The sequence below is a fragment of the Canis lupus genome, chromosome 10 (assembly GCF_011100685.1).
Source record: "Canis lupus familiaris isolate Mischka breed German Shepherd chromosome 10, alternate assembly UU_Cfam_GSD_1.0, whole genome shotgun sequence".
Lineage (NCBI taxonomy): Eukaryota > Metazoa > Chordata > Mammalia > Carnivora > Canidae > Canis > Canis lupus.
In genome coordinates, this window is record NC_049231.1 from 51,271,005 (window position 1) to 51,294,699 (window position 23,695).

Consider the following 23,695-nt stretch of genomic DNA (forward strand, 5'->3'; position numbering starts at 1 on the left):
AATAAATAAATCTTTAAAAAAGAGAGAGAGAGCTTAGGAATTTGACAGAGCCTGGCCCTAAAGATTCTGATTGTACTTCTCTCAAGCCATTAGATCAGTGGTTTTCAAACTGTGTTCCTGGAGGAACACTGTATGAAAATGCCTGGGTGTTCCCAGCCTTTAGCTGCCTTTTAGCATCAGCCCATTTTCAACCACAGCAGGTCCACTGTGATCTGTTTTATAGAGTTGGGTTCTATATAAGATTTCATGGAAATCTTTCATGGATTTCTACTTTGAGTAGTCTGAAAACTGCCATTCCAATTAAGTGCTCCTTATACTTTAATGTGTGTATGAATCACTTGTTAGAGTTAAAAATGCAGACTCTTATTTAGTGAGTTTGGAGTAGGGCCTGGGCTTCCGCATTTCTAATAAACTCCTGCTGATACTAATGCTGCTGAGTGCTTGACTATACTTTGAATATAGCAAGGATTAGAATGATCTCTAGAGGGGCACCTGTGTGGCTCAGTGGTTGAGCGTGTACCTTCGGCTCAAGTCGTGATCCCAGAGTCCTGGGATCAAGTCTCACACCAGGATCCCCACAGGGAGCCTGCTTCTCCCTCTGCCTATGTTTCTGCCTCTCTCTCTCTTTGTGTCTCTCATGAATAAGTAAATAAAATCTTTAAAAACAAAGAAGAATGATCTCTAGAGCTTTAAAAACTCTAATGTTAGTTTTTCTACTCAACCCAAAAGATTGTGTATTTTCCTAAGAATGATCTTAAGTTTACCAAAATGATAAGTTCTAGATTTCATCTCCATCTATTCCCCAGGTCTTAGTCTGTCTGCCTTTGTCTTTTCAAGTTCAACTGTGTTTCATTCTCTCAATGCCTCTCTTCTCTTTGTCTTTTGAAAGGTAAACACTGAACCTTTCGGACATGCATTTAACAATCTACACACAGTAAATATTGTGCCTCAGCCAGTTCATCTCAGCAAGAGCTAACTATGGAGGGTCTGGGAAATTTGCCACAAGTGAGTTATTTAAAGGTAGTTAGGTGACACTCTCTTCTAAATTTAGCATCTTAATGAACTTCTCCAGATTAAGGAGTAACTGTCTTGCACTCTTCCACCCTTTGTGTGAAAAACTTAGCACATACTTGAGACTGATTATTTTCTTTCCTGTGTTAGAGCCTTCAAACATTTCCATTCTCAAAATACTTCCTCAGCTGCTTTTTCCCCACATTATCCTTTTTCTGCAAAGAGGAGGAAGGGGTTATCCACTTTTCAAAGCTTCAATTACTGGAGCTGTCTCTCTCTGAGCCTCTACACAGCCCTATGTCTCCACATCCAACTACCCAACACATGGATCAGCAGTCCTTTTCTGTGAAGGTCTAGAGAGTAAATATTTTCAGCTCTGTGGTCCATAGGTTCTCTGTTGCAACTACTCAACTCTTGCTTGTGACATCAAAGCAGCCAAAGACAACATGTAAATGAATGTGTGTGGCTGTGTTCCATTAAAACTTTATTTACAAAAGCAGAAGGCAGGCCAGATTTGCCAACCTCCGTCCGACTCCCAAGGCCATAAGTTTGCTGACCCCTGATCTACATGCATGTTGAAACTGGACCAGTCAGATTACGGCTCCTGGGAATTTGGAGTTGGGACTGGGAAACTGAGTTAAGTAATAACTGTGGGTTGCTAAGCAAGAAAGTTGGGCAAACTGGGTGGAGGCCAGAGGCGCAGTGTGGGGGCCACTATGTGGGACTGCCATAGTATCACGCAGGCAGACAAGTAAGCAGAGAAGCCCGTTTGCAGAGGAAAGGAAGCAGACATACAAAGAAAAGCTCAGATCAGAGATCAGAAGATGAGGGAGGGAAAGCGGAGAAGGAGGGCTCTTGTAATGCTGGCTATGCTTCCCACAGTTCTGTCTCACATAATCCTTGCCTATTTTTATATTCGTTCCTCCTTTACTTTAGCCAGCTGGCATGAGTTTCTGTTTCTTGCAACCAGATAACCCCTAACTCGAGCAACCTTTTATACTCCAGACATTCCAAATGACTGATAGTACTCTGACTTGAACAGTCATGCTCTCACCTAGCTGAGGCTTTGCTAGGTATGGTTCCATTCCCCACCCCCACATTGCCACTTCTACTCCATATTCTTTTCTTTCTGCAAACTTTGCTCAGACATTATCTCCTGTGGCTGAATTAGGACTTGGTTCCCACTACGCCTTATGTAAAGCTCTATCATTGCACTTATAATGCCACATTATACTTTCTGATTTGCTTGTCTGTAGTTATAACTGTAACTTTTTTCTCTGTGCTATGTACAGGGTTTGGTATATGGTAAGAACTTAACATAGAGGTAAAGTTACACAGTGGTAAATATATCTGTAACATAGGATAGGTTCTAACCACCTTGAAGGCTCAGGATCCTCAGATGTCCCTTCCAGCTTCATGAGCCAAAACAGAAATAATACTAATTGATAAATTTATTCCTATGTAAAAGACTATAGAAATGTACTCAATATGCCTTTATAATCAACTTTGCTAATAGTGTTGTTCAAACCTATGTTCTCACTGAATATTTTGTCTGCCTATTTTATCAGTAGCAGAATATGTTAACATCTCCCGCTAAAATTGTTGATCTTTCTATTCCTCCTCACATTTCTGTAATTTTTGCCCTATGTGCTATGAGGTTATGTTATTAGGGGAATACAACTTAGATTTTTTTTTTTAATCTGGCAAAGTAGGGACACCTGGGTGGCTCAGTGGTTGAGCATCTGCCCTTGGCTCAGGTTGTGATCCCGGGGTCCTGGAATCAAGTTCCACATTGGGTTCCCCGCGAGAAGCCTGCTTCTCCCTCTGCCTGTGTCTCTGCCTCTCTGGGTCTCTCATGAATAAATAAATAAAATCTTTAAAAAAAATTCTGGCAAACTAAATCTTTATCATTATAAAGAGTTTCTCTTCGTCTCTAGTAGTGCTTTTTGTGTTAGAATTTACTTACTCCAATATTAATATATTGCATGGTTTAGTTTTTTCCATCTCTTTTATTTCAACCTTCCTGCATTTTAATGTCCTAGATATATCCCTTGTAAACAGCATGTAGTTGGGTTTGGATTTTTTTGTCCAGTATGACAATCTATGCTAGCTGGTTATATGAATTGGTGGTCCCAGATTTATCATACCTACTAATATTTACACCTTTCTGTATTTCCCTCCCCTTGACTCCGGAATGGGCCTGTAATTTGTTTTATCCAACAGAATGTAGCAGAAGTGACCATAATCCTTCTGAAAGCCTTGAACTTGTGTGTAAGACGTCTGCCTATTCCCCTAGAGATTATGTGGAGGGGTCAAGTGGCGAGGAAGAAGTCATGGAACTATTTACAAAAAAACCAAAGAACTCAATCAACAGTGAGAACCAAGGCCACATACATATGATCTCAGTGAAGCTGGTCCAGCTAACCTCTAGCCATTGGAGCTATCCTATAGCTGAGGTGCCAGACATGAGAAGTGAAGCAGCTATCTGGGATGTTTCAGCCCTAGCAGGCATCACCCAGAGATGAGATGAATGGTTCATCTATCCAATTTTGTGTCCTATCCAAATTCCTGACCCATAGAATCATGAAATACAATAAAATGGTTGTAGTTTAAAGTTACTAATGAGGGTAGACTGTTAAATAGCAATAGATAACCAAAACAATCTTTTTCATTAAATTAGGATCTGTTTTCACTTAATGTAATTAGTGATATATTTGGGTTTAAATCTATCATTTGATGAAGTACTTTCTATTTGTCTTACCTGTTGTATGTCCTCATATTTTTCCTACTTTGCATTTAGACTGATTACTTTTTTTTTTTTTAAGATTTTATTATTTGAGGGAGAGTGAGAGGAAGAGTGAGCTTATGTGGGGAGAAGGGCAAGGGGAGAGAATCTCAAGCAAATTCTGTGCGAAGCATGGAAACTGACACAGGGTTCCATCTCAGGAATCTGAGATCATGATCTGAGCCAAAATCAAGTTGGATACTTAACCAACTGAGCCACCCAGGCACCTCTAGATTGATTACTTTTGATTACTCCATTCCTTTTTTCCCCCTTATAGATTGGAAATTGCATAGTGTGATGGTTAATTTTATGTGTCCACTTGGCTATACCACAGTGTCCAGATATTTGTTCAAACACTATTCTAGACATTTCTGTGGAGGTGCTTTTGGATGAAATCTATAGTTTAATTGGTGGACTTTGTGTAAAGCAGATGACCCTCCATAATGTGAGTGGGCCTAATTCAATCAGTTGAAGGTCTTAATAGAAGAAAGACTTCCTGAGCAAGAAATAATTCTACCAGCAGACAGCCTTTGATCTTGAATTACAACTCTTCCCTGGGTAAACCTGCCAGCCTATCCTACAGATTTTGAACTTACCACACCTTCACAATCACTTGAGCCAATTCCTTAAAAAAAAGTGTGTGTGTGTGTGTGTGTGTGTGTGTGTGTGTATCCCTGTTAGTTCTTTTCCTCTGGAAAACCTTAACTAATAACCATAGCCTTGGGGCAACTGGGTGGCTCAGTCAGTTAAGCATCTGACTAGCAGTTTCAGCTCAGGGTCATGATCTCAGGGTTGTGAGAACAAGCCCTGTGTCTGGCTCCCTGCTCAGCTCAGAATCTGCTTGAGATTCTCTCCCTCTCCTGCTGCCTCTTCCTCCACTTGCGCTCTCTCTCTCTCTCTCAGAAAAAAAAACAAAAAACAAAAAAACAAAAAACAAAACCATAGTCTTTTACTATTCTCATAGTGATTTTTTTTTTTAAGATTTTATTTATCTGAGAGAGTGAATGAGAGAAAGCATGAGCAGGAGGAGAGGCAGAGGCAGAGGGAGAGGGAGAAGCAGACTCCCCACTGACTTCCCAGCAGGGAACTGGATGCTGGGCTGGATCCCAGGACCACAGGATCATGACCTGAGCTGAAGGCAGATGCTAAACTGACTGAGCCACCCAGGCACACCTCTCTTAGTGATTATTTTAGAGATTATAAGATGCATTCTTGACTTATCAGAGTATACTATTAATTGTAACTTTCTTCCATCCTCTTAGACAATAAATAGATTTTAGAACACTTGATTCCATTTACTTTCTCCTAACTTATATACCATTGTTGTATATTTTTAAATATGAAAGACATTGCTATTATTGGGTTATATACTCACTACCAATATTCATTTATATTTACCCACAATTTTATCATTTTAACTGATCTTAATTGCCTCAAGTTTCTTTGACATTATTACAGCTGGGATCATTTTCCTTCTGCCTAAAGAATGCTAGTGTGAATCTGCTGGTAACAAACATTGTATTTAATTTTTTTGAAAATTTCTTAATTTCTCTTTCATTCTTAAACATTTGCTTTCAGTCTTTTAAAGTTATTATGCCATCATTTTCTGGCTTCAGACTATTCTATTAAAAAGTCAGTTCTAAGTCGAACTATTGTTTCTTTAAAGATCAAATTCTATTTTTTTCTAACTCTTCTACTACTATTTTTCTCTTTGTCTTTGGGTTTTAGCATTTTTTTCATGATCTAGCTATGTGTCAACTGTATGGATTAAAAAGATATGTATGTATATAACCTGCTGGGGATTTATTAACTCAAATATCATTTCTGTCCAATGTTTCCAGAATTCCAACTATGTGCATATTAAACTTTATCACTATATCTTTATGCGCTTTCCCTGTGCTCTGTATTTTCCACCCTTTTTCCTATGCTTCATTCTGGACAGTTTCTTCTCACTTATCCTCTAGTTCACAAATTCTATCTTCATCTGTGTCTAATATGCTGTTACACCCAACACTGAGTCATTTTCATTAGTGAATTCTTTGGTCCTAAAATTTTCATCTGGTTCTTTTTTTCAAATTTCTAGTTATCTGCCTAAATTTTTAACCTCATGTTTTCTTTATTTATACATGGAAAGCATTGTTATTTTCAAATCTGTGTCTGATAATTTCACAATCTGAATCCCTTTTGCTCTGTTTTTGTTCTTTGTAGTTTCAGTTGGTTCTTTTGCTTGTTTCTTTGGGTGACATTATTTTTCACTGTGTACTAGACATAGTTTTTGCAAAACTGTACAAATGATTTGAGGCCGAGAATATTACTTTACTTCAGAGAAAATTTCCCTTTGCTTCTGCCAAGGGCTTGGGGGCATTAGGCTAAAGGAATTCCCCTAATCCAATCTCAGGGTTGAGATGATATGAAACTAAGATGTCCCTCCTTTACTTCTAGGATATAACCATTCGGATTTCTTGTCCAAAGCAAGGGGGCTTCAACCAAGTCATCCTCCTTCTCCCTTTGCACATCCTGCGCTCTAATCACTAGCCCCTATTCCTGTTCAGCAACCTTCTATGGAATGGATAAGTGAATTCCCTGGGTTTCCATCAACTCTCAGATTATGGACTGTAATTTCTATCTTGTTAGCTCTCTAATACCTGATTTTTAAAATATTTTTTTAAGGTTTTTTTGTATCCTTAGTAGGAGAATTGGTCTAAATTACTGCCAATAACAGGGCCTATGGAAATATAGGTATTATGAAATACAGTTAGTTACTCTTAGGAAAGACACTGAAAAAGATCCTCAAAGGAAAAAAAATTTAGACTCTCATTCACAATTCTAACTTTTTAGCCCAACTGGCATACCAGTACTTAGGATCGTTATATCTTAGTCCTGGTATCTTGTAATTTGAGAAAAGTTACTTCTTTTATCAGCGTATATTATTCACCATCACCTTTGTCCTGAAAACTGTTCCAAGAAATTAAACTGTAAGGATGAAAAAGATATGGTCATTGACCTCAAGGGGCTTGAAGCCTACATTTCCGTATTGGCAAACTGGTTGTTTTTAGAATCACCAAGCTATGATCAAAGAGTCTTTGTTAAATATATGCAATAGAGTGTTAAATACATTGAACTGAAAACATGTATATTTGCATTCCTATCACTTTTCAGCCTAAATACAAAGGCATTTCAAACAATATATTTTCTAATGCATTTGTCTTCCAGTAAAGTTTATTAGTGAATATGTTCCTTTAAAGTATTTTGGAGAATGAAGAATACACACTTCACAAGAGATCTTAAATGCCAGGATCCTCTTTTTCCTAAAGAGTTCAGCTTTGTTTTCATAGCCTTTTTACTCTTGTAAACTCCTGGGGAAAGCTACTCACTCTGAATCATCATTAGTTTTAATCAGAGCTTTTCCTTGATAGGCGTTCAAAGTCCTCTAAAATAGCCTTTAAGTATACAAGTGTCCCTGGACTCTAAACTAAGTGTGACAGATTTCCCAAGAGACCTCAGCCTTATCCACAGCGATTATTTAAATGTTCCCAGCCTCTCTACTCAGTAGAGAGGCCCAGCAGAGAGATCTTAGTGGATGCTAATGCAGTACATTCATTACTTGACCTTGGACAAGTTACATGACTGTTCTGGATTTGTTTTTGCATCCATGATAAACTGGGCTCCTAGATGACCTATCTTTAAAGTATATATTCATTCCAGATTTCAAATTCTGGGATTCTTCTAGAGTTGAGGAGGACTGTTTGGTCACCTGAGTTTAAAACTGATTAGAAGGAAAAATAGAAACTAAAGTTCAATATATCAAATAAGATACTATTACAATAACCTGTAGGGAGAGGAAGACCTATATTATACTAGTGATCACCATGGCCACTAGAGATAAAGCAAAACTAAGGTAGGAAGAGGCTGTGGCTCTTCACAAGCCACCTCCTGTCAGTCTTCCTTTCTCCCTAGCGTGTTTGTGGTAAAAAAAAAAAAAAAAAAACAAAAAAAAAACTACTATATTCTAGTACTATATTCTAGTAGTTCTGAAAACTAGTAATTCTACTATATTCTTCCTCTAGGAACGTCCTTCAACTTGTCCACATGAGGGGGTAACAGTGATTGCTCTGAAGGGAGAAAATGAAGCAACTCTTGTTTTAATTGAAGCTTACTGTATCTTTGCCGGGTGGCCTCTTACTCCAAATGCAGTCATGAGGACCTTCAGGACGGTGTAATGAGAAATAAATGGAACTAGTAGCTGATTTTGGACAAATCCTATAGACACAACATTTTCCTCTGTGGAATGAGGGTTGAACACTTCCATTTTTGTTTTTATACATTCTGATGCCTAGAATTCTTCTATGTCTCTGTCATCTCCACAGCTTGACTTGTTTTATTGTCAGTAGGCAGCTCGTTTCATAATCAGCTCACTTTATACTCATGGCCTGGCACATAGTAAATATTCAGCTAACATTCATTGTTCTGGAAGAAAGTGAGCCTCCTATGACACCAGCCACTATGCATGTCTCTTTCACATACCTTTTCTCTCCATCCATTCAGCACATTAGTGACAGGGATCATTACTCTAGTTTTTGAAGATGTGGATAATATAGATACTCAGAAATTTAGTGATCAGAATCATAATTTTTGTAAAATAGAGCCTTAGTTCTGCCACTTACCTTGTATTTGTCAGGTTAATTTCCTAAGCCTCGGTTTCCTTATCTGTAAAGTGGGAATTTGTAAGAGTTAGGGTAGGGTTTGCAGATTTAGCAAAAAAGAAAAAAAAAAAAAAAACAGGAAGTGTATCTCCAAATGGAACATTCTTATATTAAAAAAATATTCTACATTTACCTGAAAAAAAATTTTTTTACCTGAAATTCTGATATAATTGGACACTCCTGTGTTTTATCTGGCAACGCTATCTTAGCATCATGGTTATCACAATGCACGTAAAGAATTTAGCTCGGTCCCTAGCACTTAGTGAGGCCTCAGGAAATGCGATGCTTATTAAATTTTGGGTCTGATTCCAGAGTCTTTTTTTTTTTCTTTACCACAAACACGCTAAGCTCAGTTTCTTCTTAAAATTCCAGTCAAGCGAGTGCAATATGAAGTTCACACTCACGCTTTACCGTTTCGACAGCGCTTTCAAAGCCCGGGCAATGGCGGAAGGCTCCCGGGGGCCCCCACAGGAGCCCGGGCTGTCGAGGGGCCCCGCCGCAGTCCCCGCGCCAGGACGCGCCGGCCGCGCCGCCGGGGAGGCCGCCCTAGCCCCGCCCCCGGGCCTCCCCGGCCACTCAGCGGCCGCGCCGCGCCCCGCCGCGCTCCGATAGGCCCTTCCGGGACAGGCGAGGCCTTTCCATTTTTCCCGCCTTCCCAGCCTCTCCTCAGCCCGAACCCGGCCCGGGCCCACACAGCGCCTCCGCCCTGCCTTCCGTGCGAACCCCGCCCTTCCGGACACCGCATCTCCCTTCCTTCCTCGCCAGCCGTCCCGAGCCGCCTGCGAGGCCCCGCGCCGGCCCTTAGGTAGGAGGTGGGCGGGGCACCGAGGGGCGGACCGAGCCCCTCCCGAGGGGCCGCGGGGGGGGCGGGGACCGCGGGGGGCGGGGCTAATCGCCTCGGCGCCGCGTTGCCATGGCAGCGGGGGAGGGTGCCGGGAGGGGGAGGAAGCGAGCGGGAGGGGGATGTGGTGCTGCCGCGGCCGCCACCGCAGCTGCCGCTGCCTGCTCTTTGCCGCGTCTTCCCGGAGGCGGCTGCTGGAAGCCGCCGGGAGCAGCTGCGGGGCTCTGCCATATTGTGTCCTCCCCTGCCCGCCCCTCGCCTCCCCGCCGCGGCGGCCGAGCAGACGGTGAGTCCCGCGCGGAGTGGCGCCCTGCGGGGCCGGCGCCGCCGGGCGTCCGCGCTCCCCGCCCCGGCCCGCGCCGCGGCTCCCGGGGCGGAGGCAGCGCGTGCGGCGGCGGCCGGCGGCCGGCGGCCGGCGTGGGGCGCGGAGGCGGCCGTCCCGTGACGCGCCCGGACATTTTTGTCCTGTGAGGAATTGGCGCCGGCACGGGGCGGGGAGGGGGGCGCGCTGTCCCCGGCGCGCGGCGTGGGTCCCGTGTGGGCTCCGGGGCGTGGGGGCGGCCCCGTGAGGAGTTCGGAGTTGTTGGCGAGCGGCAGGGACTGCCCGGGGGCGGGTGCCGGCGGCCCGGCGAGGCTCCGCTCGGGGCCAGGCTGCTGTCGGAGGAAGTGCCCCGAGCCCCTCGGGAGCGTGTGCAGCGCCCCCGCCCCCGCCCCCGCCCCCGCCGAGTGGAGCGCGACGTGCCGGGCGTGGAGGGCGGCCCGGCTGGGCCCCGCCGAGGCGCGCCCGGGGAGGCGCCGGACGGACGCTGCGCGCAGGCCACTTGCAGCCCCCCGGGCGGCGGGGCTCGGGGCACAGGGGCGGGTCCCGGATGTGGGGGGCGCCCCGGCCCCTGGCCCCTCCCCCGCGGGCGCCCGTCGGGGGGCGGGGGGAGTTAGGGTTTTTCTGCGCCGCTGTACGGCCACTTCCTGTTCGCCGCCGCTGGGGCCCGTGGGTACCTCTGCCCCTCGGTCTTCTGCCTGGGGCGGGGGGCGGGCCGTGGGGGCGTGTGCGAGGCCCTCCGCCCGCGGGGTTGGCCTCGCCGCAGCCGCAGCCGCGAGTCTGAAACCCCGGCGGCCGGTGGGAGGCAGGGGAAAGCCGCCCGTGTGCGCGCCCCTGCACCCTCCACCCTCCACCCTCCACCCTCCACCCTCCACCCTCTACCCTCCACCCTCCACCCTCCACGCTCCTGCAGCTCCACCTTTGCGAAATGCCTCCGTTCCCACCTCCGGTCGCTGGAGTGGGCGTAGCGACTTCAGTGGGGGTGCACTCTCGGGCTCTTCGTGGACCCGATTTCTGCTTGAAAGTCTCTTTAAGGCAGCCTCTGTACTTTACCTTACAGGAAAGGGGGGGAAAAAAGTCTTGGCGTGCAGAGAAACGGCACAGCGCCTCTTCTGCCGCGACTCCGGGGTGGAGGGAGGGGGGCAGTTATTTGTTTCCAGGTTAGTTAGTGCGGTCTCTCCTGCCTGCCTTCTGATTGTGACAGCCACGTGGCCGCCCGAGTGTGAGAGTTGCCCTAGCGCCGCTCGGTCTGAGGCTTCCTGGGTACCAGGGGCTTTGTGATCGTGCTGTAGCCTTGCATCCACACTTACTTTGGCGTTTTCTGAGATGAGGAAGTGGAAAGAACTGAACTTGTTCATGTCTGTCTCTGTTCCGCATTTTAAGACTTTGTTTCCTTGCCGTCCGTGTATATATGGACGTTTTTTGCCTTCCTCCGCTGTTTTGATGATTCATCCCTAAAATCTCAGCAGTGTTAGGTATCATTAAAGAGTGGTGGGGGAAGAGAGTAGTACATTATGAAGTTCCTCAACTCTGGGAAAAAAAAAAAAAAAGCCGTTTGTATTTCAGAAGCATCAGTGAGAGGTTCTAACGCAAGAAGAAATCATCACGTTCTGGAGTATTTCTTTTTTTGAGTTTTATAGAAGTCTTATTTTTTTTCTTCTTCCATAAAAATTGTGACCTGAGAAGATATGACTGAAAATACTTGTTTAGGGATGAAATAAATACTTGTTTGGTTAAAAAAAAAAAAAAAAAAAAAAAAGTTTGGTTTGTGTGCACTTTCTTAAACTCATTTTTGGAAAAGTATTCATGTTTAATGTGACTGTTAACATGAACAGATTTTCTTTTAAGGAACGAAATTTAATTTTGAGAATACATGAAAGCAAAGAGTCAAAGGGTTGAAGATTTTTTTAAAAATCCAAGCTTTTGGAGAGTTTGGAAAATTTTAGAATTTAGGTGTAATCTCTGCATACTAAGGCATGTTTCGTTTTGTAAATGCTTTGGTGGATTTGAATTATTTCTGTAACATGTTTTTTTTTAAATCAGTTTTACTTGGAGGGTGCTAAACCACAGGAAACATTTAGAAGGTTTGAAACAATTATGTAGAGAAGTTATAGCAGCACCGTTTATGAGAATTTAGTTATGCCATAACAACAGTTCTCAATCAATGAAGTTAATAGATAAAAAGATTTGGAGAGGATTCAGTACAGAAAAGATAATGGGATTGAGAAATGAGTGTATGTGCTGGCCACTAAGAGCAATGCTTAGTTGAGAAAGAAAAGTAAATAAGGTGATGAAATACTTATATAAAGCAGGAAGCACTGAAAACATATGCTGTAAGATAACAGCATTATTAGTTACGGGATCCAACTATCAAATGAAACTTTAAAAAGTGCCATCCAAACAGGACTTACTCTTGTTTTTATGGTAGTTTAGCTACTCAGAGGATGTATTGTGTGTTGCTGTTTTAGATTGTTGTCATTTTGGTAACTGGGTTTTGCGCAAATGCAAGAAGTCCTCCAAAAAAGTTTTGAGGGTCCAATCTTTGCTGATTTCTTAGGGAAGAAACAGAGGTCTACGATTTGAATCCCTATTCTTTGATTGAAAAGACTAGATTAACATCCATGAAAATAAGAATTTATACTGTGAGAGGATATAGTTAGGAGTTAAATTGTATAATTCAGGGGGGTGCTGTAAGGCTTAAAAGAAGGAACCTAGAGTTTTGATTAGATAGGGGAGGCTTCATTCTTTCTCAAGTCTAACCATGTTACTCCTATTAGATTAATCTTCCTGAACATTATATCACTCTTATGTCAAGCATGAATTGTATCATCCTTTATGTCAAGCATGAATACCAAATTTCTTCTCAGGACTTTTCAAACTTTGGTCCCTGTCTTCTCCCGTTTTACCATCCACTAACCTTCAGGAACTGTTCTTTATTTACTACTTCGATGTTGTATAACTATTTACTTCTTGCCTTTGCTGGTGTAGTATTTTTCTGTTGGAAATGCACCTGCTCACGTCCTCTTAACCCCTGAAGAAATACTCGGGCTTGAGTCTTGGCTGCCCTGAGAGCCTTAGAATCATAGAGTTTTAGACCTGCCCTCACCTGTCCAACTGAAAATTCTTTACCTTCTCAAATATCATGTAATTCTTTTGGCTGTAGCATTCTGTACCGCCATGTTTTCACTTAATAAATACTTTCTGAGCACTTCTATGAGGCAGGCACTGTTACAGGAACTGAGAATACAGCTTTGAATGAAACAAATGCCTGTGTTCTTCATTAGTCATCTTTTTAGGTTTGATCACCCCAAGAAGATTGTAAAGTATTTGACCACCCAGAAGAATCTTATTTTCTTGTGTATATGTGATGTGCTTAGTGAGTATTTAATTTTTTTCTGAATAAAAGAAAGGCAGGACTTACGAGGCAGAAAGATGGGTGGAAGGATCTTTACAAGTGAAGAGTACAAAAGCATAACCAATTATGGATGGTCTTGAAAGTATCACTTCTGAATTTAAATATGGTTTAGCACCCAAAAAAAGATGTCATTTGAGCCTTGGAATATGAAAATCCTTATTTGAAGAAGGTTCTTTGATAGCAGTATGTAGTACTAGTTATTAACTGTGGGGATGGAGAGACATGGGAAGGGGAGAAATCTATTGAAGAAAAAATTAGTAACTATGAAAGGGAGGTTTGGAGGAGGAACATCATCAAGAAGATGGTGAATTTAGTTGAGTGTAAAGTGAACTAGAGGTAGTAAGGGGAATATAGCTTTTAAGTGACTAAAGATTAGAAATGTGGGATGGTCCATTCAATATAGAAGTGACAGCTAACGTTGCGAATTTATGTTGTAGCGTGAAATGAAATATTGAGGACTAAGAACGATACTTTAGAGAAACTAAAATTGAGAGGGCGTTTGCTTTGGTCATATATAATTTCATAATTAATACTATAGACTAATACATGCCTACAGTATTGTTTTTATTAATAATTTTATTTCCACTATCCACTATAGAAGTATGCTATCTTTGTCTTAATCACCAAACATAGACCAAAAGAATGTTTATCAACATTTGCTTCCAGAGGATTTTGATCATTCCTTATTTTCCTTACTCTGTTTTTTTATTTAAATAAGTTTTTTAGATTAGTTTTACATTTACAGAAAAGTTGCAAGATAGTATACCTTACTCAGTTTTCATTTCATTTTCGTTGTTAACTTCTTATTTTACTACGGTACATTTGTCATAACTAAGGGAACAAAATTGCTACATTTCTAATAAGTAAACTACACACTCTATTCAGATTTCACTAGTCAGAAATGTTAGAGAATGTCCCTCAGTTGAGAGTTGTCTAATATTTTCTTCATGAGTAGACTAGGGTCATGCGTTTTAGGGAGGAAGACAATAGAGGTGAAGTGCCATTCTTATCACATTACTCCAAGGGTATATAATAACAATATGATAAAATTGAGGATATTCACAATCACTCTTTGAGGTCTTTGTTTGCCAGATTTGACCCCCATCCCTTCCCTACTCTTTTAGAAACGAGTTGCTAAGCATATCCCATACTTAAGGCCTTAATCTAATTTTGATTCATATATTTTTTTATTGCCCTCAAGCTAATTTTCTTTTCGATAAGTAAACATTTAAACTTGGATAGATATTTTAGAGCATCTGCTGTATTTTGGTGCTAAGAATATAGTGGTGAACAAGAGATGTAATTTCTACTCTTCTGGAGTTGGCTTGATATAAAATTTATCCCCTCACTTACATAGATGTTGATGTTGTTATGAACATAGTATTATGATAGACCTAAAAGGCAAAATAAATCAAAAGGTTAAATATATGTACCATAAGAATAACTGCCTTTTTGTACCAACACAGATAAAGAAAAATTACTTTGATTCTCCCCAATACACGTATTCCTGTGGAATTACCAAGAGAGTTTAATTACCATTAATTAGCCTCATAATCTATAAAGTTTGCAAGTTGTATAAGAAAACTTTTGGCTTCTGGATTGTATTTTTTTAAGTATTTGGTTCTGTTGCCACTTAGAAATGGTTTGAAATATGTGTTGGGGAAAACACATTGGGAAAAGGATAGCTCTATTCTCTTCTTTATGAGAGGATGTAATTTTTATTTATGGAAAAGAAAATAAAGTTTCGAGAGTGATAATAGACATTTTTGAAGGGAAGTCACTGTATAATTAAGAGAAGAGTAATGCCATTCTAATACTGGGAATGTTATTGAGAATATTATCAATAAAATAGTGCCAGTTTTATTGAACAACAAAATTTGATGAAAGACTTGTTGAATGAGGATTTCAGTTAATTTTTTTCTAGTTAACTGGGTTACTAGAACTCTTGAGTTTGGAACTCTTACTGAAATTCTAAAATGTTCTTAATACATTATACCTTTTACGCTATGGTACAGCCCACTGAGCATAATTTAATATTTAAGTTATGATTTTGACACAGAGCTAATATAGTACTTCAGAGTTTTATTCATAACCGTGGAGGTAGAGAATTGAGAAAATTGATGAACTTATTCTTGTGGTTTATCTTAAAAGAGGAAATACAGAAAAAGAAATGATTTCTTGTACATTAAGGTTTTCCTGTTCCTTTTGTTTGCCCCATGCCTTTGTCTAGCTTCTCCATCCTTAAAAGTTCAGTTTGAATGCTACCTCTTCTATGCTTATTGAAGATTTATTAATAATCATAGCAATCAATACCTTTTATTGAGTACCTACTGTATTCTGACATGGAATTATACTAGACACATAGTATATAATATGTAGAGTATGTTTTCCTCATAACAACCCTACAGGAAGTATTTTTTTTTATTGATAAAGAAAGATAATGAGAAGTATGTGAATGTAGTGCCGCGTCTTTGAACCCAGGTTTGTTAGACTTAAAAAAAAAAAATGCATATTCCAGGGCACCTGGGTGGCTCAGTTCGTTGAGCTTCAGGCTCCTGATTTTGACTCAGGTCATGATCTTATAAGCCCTGAGATCTAGCGGCATGGGATCCATGCTCCGTGGGGAGTCTGGTTAAAGATGCTCTCCTGCCTCTTCCCTCAGCCTTCTCTCTCTGTCTCTGTCTAAAATAAATAAATCTTTGAAAAAAATTCATATTGTATGTACTGTGACCTGAAGTTTTTAAAAAATGGGTATTTGCCAGGATGAGACACTTGCATCTTGATCTGCCTCCCGGAAGGAGTAGGGAAAAATAGAAGATAGGGACCGGAAACTAGTATTTACAGGCCATTTTCTCTCATTTGATGCCTAATTTATAGACTGCCTATTCTAGCATTGCTACTACTTTATTGTTGTAATGAGTTAAGTAAGTGGTATTAACTCCTTGAGACTCAAGGAGGTTAAGTCATTTCTCAGAGATTCTATAAGATTGCTGGCTGATGGGTCTGCTTGATCTCAAAGCCTTGCTCTGACTTTTCTAGTATAGGATGCTGCTATATTTATTTATTTATTTATTTAAACATTTGCTTACTAAATGGTCTATACTAGAGCATAAAAATAAGTATATTGAGTTCTGCCTGCAAGGATTTGTAGTGCAATATTTCCTATGTGGATGATAGAACCAATGTAGTAAACTGTAATCAGCATTTCTATTAAAAAGGAATAGAAAATTTCAGTGTATTGTATGTGGTAAGTGAAAGTGTAATTTCATTTTGTTTCAGTTATATGTGTATATCATGGATCTTTATAAAAATGTAATTGCTCCTCAGCCTTTTGGCTAGGATCAAGTGTAAAAATGTCATAAATAGGAAGTAAGTTCTATAATAGGGTTCTTTTTCTTTCTTTCTTTCTTTCTTTTAATTTGAGAGAGAGCAGAAGAGAGCACACATAGAAGGAGGAACAGAGGGGGAAGCAGACTCTGGCTGAGCAGGGAGCCCGAGAGGGCTCCATCCCAGGACCCTGGGATCAGGGCCTGAGCCGAAGGCAGACACTTAGCTGACTGAGGCACCCAGGGGCCCCTATAATAGGGTTCTATATAGGGTGCTAAGGAAGCATGATGGAAAAAGATAATTCAAGGAAGACTGGAGAGATGATGTTAAGCAATTTTAGCAAATGGGAATAGTGAGAGCCTTAAATACATCTAAAATCCTGAAGAGGGGAAGCCTGGGTGGCTCAGTGGACGCCTGCCTTTGTTTGGCCCAGGGCATGATCCTGGAGTCCCGGGATCGAGTCCCACATCAGGCTCCCTGTAATGGAGCCTGCTTTTCCCTCTGCCTCTCTCTCTCTCTCTCTCATATGAGTAAATAAAGTCTTAAAAAAAAAAAAAAAAACCTGACGAAATGAAAGAGCATACTATATGCAGGAAATTTGAAGTGGTGTGAAATAGTGGCAAACAGGAGCCAGATTTTTCCTGGGAGCTTATAGGCTACTGTACCAAAGATTTTAGATTTTATTAGGCTCATGGTTTTCTGGAGTTTCATGGTATCCCTTTGTTAAAGAACAAATACGTATATATTTTTGATTGTATCATATGATTTAGAAACATCTTTAGCAATAGAAAATTTGACCATATAACATGTATGCAGTATAAAATGGTGCCCATAAACATGACTGTTGATAAAACAATAACAGCCAAAAACTGGTTAAGTAATTTTGAGGTGGCTATCAAATAAATGTTCCTTTTCTCCTTTTTCTTATGTTTTGTCATCTGCTAGCTCTTGCTAGCAAACTAATGGTAGCAGGTGCTAATGTTTTAAGAGAGAAACTTTTTAAGAGAGTTGTTTACTTTTCCTTTGAAATTGGAAGACAATCATTTTTGCAGTTTTGAAGACATTCGGGAGCCAGCTATTGGAATATTAATGTCAGACCCATTTCTGAAGGCAGAGTTCGCAGACTTTGCCTGCAGCAGTGTTTTGTTTGGGTTGTATTTTTTTCTCCCAATTTTGCATTTTTTGCCAATATTTAAATATTGGTATGTTTCACATTAAGTGACTAGAGTTCTGTCATCTTCTGGAAAATTGAACCTTGTAGCAACATTGGTTTTTCATGTTCCTAAACAGTGGTAATTGGCTAAAATTTATAAGGAGCTATCTTCTTTTTGGCAGTTTCCATCATTCTTTTTTGTCTTACACTGGACCAATTTCACTCATTTGTTGCCTATTTTGTCCTTGTAAAGCTTTTGAATTGCCTGTATATTGTACTTTGTGAAGAGTTTTTTATTTATTTTATTTTATTTTATTTTATTTTATTTTATTTTATATTATTTATTTTGTTATTTATTGTGAAGTTTTTTTTTTTTTTTTTTTTTTTTTCTGTGAAGAGTTTTTAAAAGGACATTTGGTATTTGGAAGATCATTCTGCCATTACTGGGGCGGGTAGACTGGAGGAATATGAGAAAGGTCTGGTTAGAATTTTAATGCAAAAAAAAAAAAAATTTTTAATGCAGTACGGCAGGTAAAATGCCTTTTTTTCTTCTGAACCCACAGTACCCTGTAACTTTCTCACAGTGCATACTATATATAGCTTTCTATTGTAGGTGTTACTTATCTCTTCAACTAGAGTGTAAATACCTCAGAGATAATATATTCTGGATAAATGTTTGTTGAATTATATTTATTTTAAAGACTACCATATTTATCACAAAGGTGAGGTTTCTTAGGAGTTTTAGAGTATCTCTTAACTGAAAAAAATCTTTTATACATTTTAACTATTAGTTGCAGTTTGTTCTAAGAATCAATGTGAGATACTTTTTAAAGTATGTGTTACATGTGCGAAACAGAACAAGTAGGTACTATATAGTAAGACAATAGACTTTTGATTCATCATCCTGTTTGCCAAACATAAGGACAAAACATTGTGGGAATATTTGTCTCTTGGTTTACCATGTCATTTTATGAAGTTGGTTTGAAGATTACTCCCAAGTTTTTTGTTACGGTTGTCTACTGATACCTAAAAGTAGCTTTTGATTTTCCTAAATTCCTTTTTTATCCTTTTTACTATAAAATAAAATGTAAATGCAGAAAGCATATGTGTAGCTTATTGAATTATTGTAAGACCCTTGTAACCATCTTCCAGGTTAAGGGATAGAATTTTGCCAGCCACCTTAGAAGCACTTCTATATATGCCTCTTCCCAAACATAACTCACTTAACTTCAAAAAATAATTGCTTCTCCTGACTTTTATTTTCAGCCCCAGCACTTTCTCTTAATTTTCTTTTTTGTTTTATTATCAAGTATATATACCTAGACACTATAATTAAGCTTGCACCCATCTTCTTCATTTCTTTTTGATTGTTTTCTTTTCACCTTCTGTTTTTCTTAAGGCTTTATCTTATAGGTTTATTTTTAAATCAACTTTTAAATACCTTTTATATATTTTTTCTGAAATTATTCTTTCCCTTTTATTTCAGACTCTTTCCTGAATGCTGTCACTTCATTTCTGAGCTTTTGATACAGGTTTTTCTTTAATGTCTTGTATAATATTTTTAAGTTCATTTTGTTTTTTTTTTTTTTTTTTGTTTTTTTTTTAAATTTTTTTTTTATTTATTTATGATAGTCACACACAGAGAGAGAGAGAGAGAGGCAGAGACACAGGCAGAGGGAGAAGCAGGCTCCATGCACCGGGAGCCCGACGTGGGATTCGATCCCAGGTCTCCAGGATCACGCCCTGGGCCAAAGGCAGGCGCTAAACCGCTGCGCCACCCAGGGATCCCTTTAAGTTCATTTTGAAATATAAACTCATTTTTATCTTTCCTGTGAGCATCCCTTTCTGGCATGCTTTCATTGTAGAATGTTATTTTATTCTCCCTTTTAAAAAAATTTATTACTAAAAAAAAATAAATAAAATAAATAATTTATTACTTTGTGCAGAGGGGTGAGTAAGGATGTATAATATGAGACCTACCCTGTTCAAAATGTTTAAACACAATACGGTATTGTTAACTGTAGGCACTATGTTTTACAGCAGATCTCTAGAACTTACTCAATCTTGCATAATGGAAACTTAATACCTATTGAACAACTCGTTTCCCCCTCTGCCTTGCTTCTATGAGTTTGACTATTTTCCTGTTTCTTTTTTCTTATTGTAATTTTGTATGATATTCAACCTCAATACTTTGGTTTCTTTATATCAAAATAGTTTCTTGAACTTCTGGGAGGAGGCTTAGTTCAGATAGCTCTTCCAACTTCACAGATTTCTGTTGTTTTTGTGCATCATTTAAAAAATGATAGATTTCTCAGATTTCCTGGCTCTGTTCTACTCTGACACTTCTATTTGGACCTTCTTGTTTCCTTTATCTTGTTTCCTTTATCTTGTTTGTCCATAACCTGCTCAATTTTATTTTCAGCCCCAACACTTTCTCTTAAGTGTAGGCTCTGTCTTGGAAGATAGCCCCACGTTCCAGTTTCAAGCATCCTAAGGGGACCAGACTGCTTCAGGCTTATAGGCCTTATTGTGAACCCCTTAGCTTCTCACAAATTGTCTCTCACTGCTTTCCACTGAATACCTTTTGGCTATTTTGTGCTTCTGTTCTCAAGTTCTTCATACACATTGTTGCTTCCCCTTGCTTTCTCTCACTTAGACACCAATAGAAAACAATTTGGGGGCAGAGTTGGGGGAAAAAAGGTTGGGGCTGTTGGTGGTTTGTTTCGTCCTTTGTATTACGGGGTTTGTGGTGAGACTGTCAAATAGTGTCATAAAAGTTACCCATAGGTTTTTGGGTTTGCTCTCTAGTTGCTCTTTGTTTTATGTTAAGATTCACGAGGAATCAAAAATTTGCTGCCACCACAGCTGATGTTTTCTGTAATCTTCCTGAAATTTTTAAAGGAGTGGTTATATCTTTTTTTTTTTTCCCCAAAAAATCTTGGCAAAAAAAACTTACTACTTCTAAAATTATTGCCACTTAATGCTGTCCATTAATTTTATATGTCACAGCACTCTGAACCTGTTGTTCTGCCCTAATTATTTCTTCTTAGTTGAGAGCATTTAAAAGTCTGTTAAAGATCCTTTGGGAAATTTGAAGGGGTCATGGGATTATTTTACAGTTGTAAATACACAAGTGTTAGTGCTTTGACATTTAATGCGTTAGCTCTTTCCAGTATTTAGAAGCTAATCTACATCATTTACACCTAGGGCTATTCTTAAATTATGGAGGAAGAATTGGTTAGGGTTTTGAGAACTTGTTGATTTTTCCTTTCCGTAAGATAGTAATTCAGAAGTATGAAATAATCAGAAAGCTTAATGGGATAGTCAGTCTCTTGATTGATGTTTAGAAGAACAAAAAGTTCAAGGTAAAGATACTTATTTAACAAATAGCAAATACTTTATGTTAGGAATCAGATACATGTAAATAAATAATTGTAGTGTGAGGCATACCGTTCTAGACATAGATTCAAGACTAGTATGGGAACACAGAATGTAGGAACCAGCTTTCCCCAAGGAATGGGTTTAGGTAAGGTGAATTTTTTAGTTATAATAGAGGTTTACAAATGGTTTATCATTACCTTTAATAAACTCATTATTTCTTTGTTTTTGTAGACTTTTCCATTAGTAGTGCTTCATACAAATGGTTTTACTCTAGACTTCCTTTAATTACTACTTCCAATTAGCATATTGCTCAAATGGAATTAAAATGATTAATGCTTAAAAAGTTTTCTGATACTATTTTCCAAATGCTTAAGTGGAGAACTAAAATTTAAGAAGTGAAAGGCTCACAGAGCAGAATGGAAAAATGTTATCTAGCCTAGTGTTCTGTACTTGAATGTTAATTGCTCAGTAAATATTTTTTAATGAATATAATATTACCTTTCAAATTTTTGTTCTTTGGGGGGAAAATCTCCTTTATTGAGTTGAAAAAAATTAAGAATATGGTATAATTTGGGCTTTGCATGTCTAATCTACTTGGTAGCAACTGAGAGCCAAAGTATACTTTTTCACAGTACTCTACTTAGGGTTGTTGTATCCATTCTTCTCTTCTCTTCCCTTCTCTTCTCTTCTCTTCTCTTCTCTTCTCTTCTCTTCTCTTCTCTTCTCTTCTCTTCTCTTCTCTTCTCTTCTCTTCTCTCTCTTTTCATTCTGGAGTAATTCTTTTTTAAGGCATAGAGCTTTAGTGTTTATAAAGTAATTTCATTTTGCTTTGAGCTATTGACACAAATAACCACCATTTTGTGTGTGTGTGTGTGTGTGTGTGTGTGTGTGTTTTAAGGACATATAAATGCAATTGGAACATAGTAGGAGAAATAAACATCTCTAAAAAGTTCTGGTAGTAATTGCATGGAGGATTTGTCATTAGGATTTGGCTGAATGGTTGTAGGGAAGGTAGACAATGCAGATGTTGGACTAGCAGGAGCAAGGATATAAATAGAGAAATGCACAGGAAGTATTCGGACAGAGGTAGTCTAGTTTGAACTAACTTTAAGTAGAGGATTAGCTTGAGGATACAGATGCTGAGTAAGATGTATTTATGATAGTATGTACTTTTTTTCATTCGTGTACTTATGGAATAATAGGCAGGGTGGCAGCTAGTGTAGTAGTGTGAAGAATGTGAGTTCTGGAGCCATATTCCCTGAGCCTATATCCCATTTGTTTTATGTTAGAGTTTGTGATAATGAACGTACCATTTAATCTCTCTGTATCTGTTTCCACATATAAAATGGGTACTAATAATGGCTACTGCTTGGTAGAGTTGTTACGAAGATTTTAAGAGTTAATACTGGTAAGGCATTTAAAACAGTTCCTATCAATGAGCATTCAGTGAACTTTTTTTATATAAGTACTAGCTCTCTCATTTACATAACTCATGTGTACATGATTTATATATACACATAGCAAATGTACATATGGGTAGGATATAAAGGTTTTACTGTATATATATATCTGCAGGAAAGCTGGTAATATTCAAATTTCAGTTTTTGATGGTAGTTAGGTTAGTATAGAATGAAAATCCAACCATCTCATTTTATAGATGTCCAAGTTATGTGGTAGTAGAGCTAGAACCAAGATCTGACAGACAACAAATACTTGAGCAGTAAACAGAACAATCATCTCTGCCATTATGTAGCTTTCATTCGGTTTGGAAAGATACATAGTAAGCCATCTCGGGTGATAAATGTTATCAAAAAGTATAGGATATTATGGAAAGGCAGAATTTAGGACCCTGTCTAGTCTGGGATGTTGAGAAGGTTTCACTTAAGATTTGTAAGCTGTGATGTGAATGATAAATAGCAGTCAGGACTAGGTGAAATGAAGAGTGTGTCAGGCAAAGGATAACATTTCTAAAGGCCCTGGGGGAGGGGAAAGCATGGGCCTATTCAGACTTCTAACATGAGGAGAATCTGGGAAAGAATGACAAAAGGTGTGGCCAGAGAGGTTACACAGGGGCTGCATTATGCCAGATCTCATATACTGTGTTTGGACCTAAGGGTCCCCTTGATGGATTAAGGAAGAAAGGGACCATGTCAGATTTGCATTTTATGAGATTATATTCTAGAGAATAGATAAATAGAAGATGAGGCCTAGATACAAGGAGACTGATATAAAAAATACTGTCAGAGAAACTGTGTATGTTTGTGCAGAACACGATTATAAGGGGTACCATTCATGTAGACTACTATTATAGCAGTCTGGATCAGAAATGTATTGATCTGGACTATTGTTGTGACTGTGAAAATGGAGAAAAATTGGCAGGTTTCAGATTTTACTGTTTCTCCAAAATCTATCCCCAGACCACACCTGTCTTCTGAACTTTATTTTTTTAAATCTTTTTTATTTTATTTTTATTTTTTTTATTCATGAGAAACAGAGAGAGAGAGAGAGAGGCAGAGACACAGGCTCCATGCAGGGATCCTGACGTGGGGCTCCATCCTGGGTCTCCAGAATCCGGCCCTGAGCCGAAGGCAGCGCTAAACCACTGAGCCACCCGGGCTGCCCTGTCTTCTGAACTTTAAATCACATCTATCCCAAATGACAACTATATTTGAATATCTCACAAGTCGAACTCAAGAGATCAAAACAGAACACAAATACACACATACACACTCCATCACTACCACCACAAACATTGATCTA

The 23,695-nt window shown here is 39.4% G+C and overlaps 1 protein-coding gene and 1 long non-coding RNA gene across 3 annotated transcripts in view; one reads left to right on the forward strand and one right to left on the reverse strand.

Moving 5' to 3' along the window:
- The window catches only part of LOC111097744, a 52,549-nt gene extending 43,510 nt beyond the window's left edge, over positions 1-9,039 (reverse strand). The window contains exons 1-2 of the long non-coding RNA XR_005365954.1: positions 8,911-9,039; positions 8,461-8,503 (exon numbers count right to left, since the gene is read on the reverse strand). This is a non-coding gene — a long non-coding RNA (uncharacterized LOC111097744). The remainder of the gene's footprint in view (positions 1-8,460; positions 8,504-8,910) is intronic.
- Positions 9,040-9,157: 118 nt separating this feature from the next.
- Positions 9,158-23,695, forward strand: part of FOXN2 (forkhead box N2) — a 66,226-nt gene continuing 51,688 nt past the window's right edge. Inside the window, exon 1 of one of the 2 annotated variants that reach the window (XM_038551240.1) lies at positions 9,158-9,304. The gene's annotated coding sequence lies outside the window, so the exon portion shown is untranslated. Of the gene's footprint in view, positions 9,305-9,427; positions 9,627-23,695 lie in introns of those variants that run through there. The other variant, XM_038551238.1, reaches the window with a different exon arrangement.